This window comes from Oryzias melastigma, linkage group LG13 (genome assembly GCF_002922805.2).
Source record: "Oryzias melastigma strain HK-1 linkage group LG13, ASM292280v2, whole genome shotgun sequence".
Classification (NCBI taxonomy): Eukaryota; Metazoa; Chordata; class Actinopteri; order Beloniformes; family Adrianichthyidae; genus Oryzias; species Oryzias melastigma.
The window spans coordinates 30,820,885-30,822,047 of NC_050524.1; positions in this window are offsets into that span (position 1 = coordinate 30,820,885).

Consider the following 1,163-nt stretch of genomic DNA (forward strand, 5'->3'; position numbering starts at 1 on the left):
GAGAGAAGGAAAAAAAAAAAAAAGGTTTGAACACAATGTGTCGGCTTTTTTGGTCCATGTAGATCTTCTCAAGATCTGTAATGTAATATAATAACAATAATAATGGATTAAATTTTTCTGCGCTTTACCAGACACTTAAAATGCTTACAATGTATATTCATTGTTTATTCACTCTCATTCATACTTGGAAACGGTAAGCTACTGATGCTGCTAGGGACAGACTGACAGAGGTGTGGCTACAAGTACACGCCTACGGCCCCTCTGACCATCACCAGGACATGCACATTCACACACCAGTGGAGCCACACTGGAGGTAGGGAGAAAGAAGTGTCTTACCCAAGGACACAATGACGGTTGGCTGGGGGAAGCTGAGATCGAACCACCGATCCTTAGATCATTGGCCAACCTGCTCCGGCTCAACCTCCTGAGCTACTGCCACCCATGAGTCAAACTTTCAATTCCCACCACATATTTTCATTTGGATTGAAGTTTCAAGACCTGCGAGGTCACTCCAGAGCCTTGAAATGCCTTTTATGTAGCCACTCCTTTGCTGCCTTTTTATTTTATTTATTTAACCTTTATTTAGACAGGCAAGACAGATTAAGAACAGCATTCTTATTTTCAACTGTGGCCTAGCTGGTAAAAGGAAAGACCTTTTGAAAAAAAAAAAAATAAAGAGGTTACAAGAAACAAGAAATAAAATTAAATAGAATCAGAAATAAATACATTCTAAAATATAAAACCCTAAAATAATTGCAATGAGTAACAACAGCATGTATCTTTAAAATGGTCGTTAAGATGTTTTTTAAAATCTGCTTGTGAAATAAAAGTGTCCAATCTGAGAATTTTTTGCAAGTCATTCCAGTTGAAAAGACACAGAACCAAGTGAAGAACTTGATTTTGGGACTCCTAACAAGATTAGTTTTGAAGTGCAGGTGTTGTACACAGGGGATGAGGTATGCAAAAGCTGGAGCAGATAGAGTGGAGAAAGACCAAGCAGAGTTTTATAAATTAATATTAGCCAATGACATTTTCGATGAGTGAATAAGGAAGTCTTGTTCACAGATAAGTAAAGAGTACAGTGGAGAGTTTTAAAATTTGCCTGGGCGTTATATTTGGGATTATTGTCATGCTGGAAGATCCAGCTATGTTTAATCCTCAAT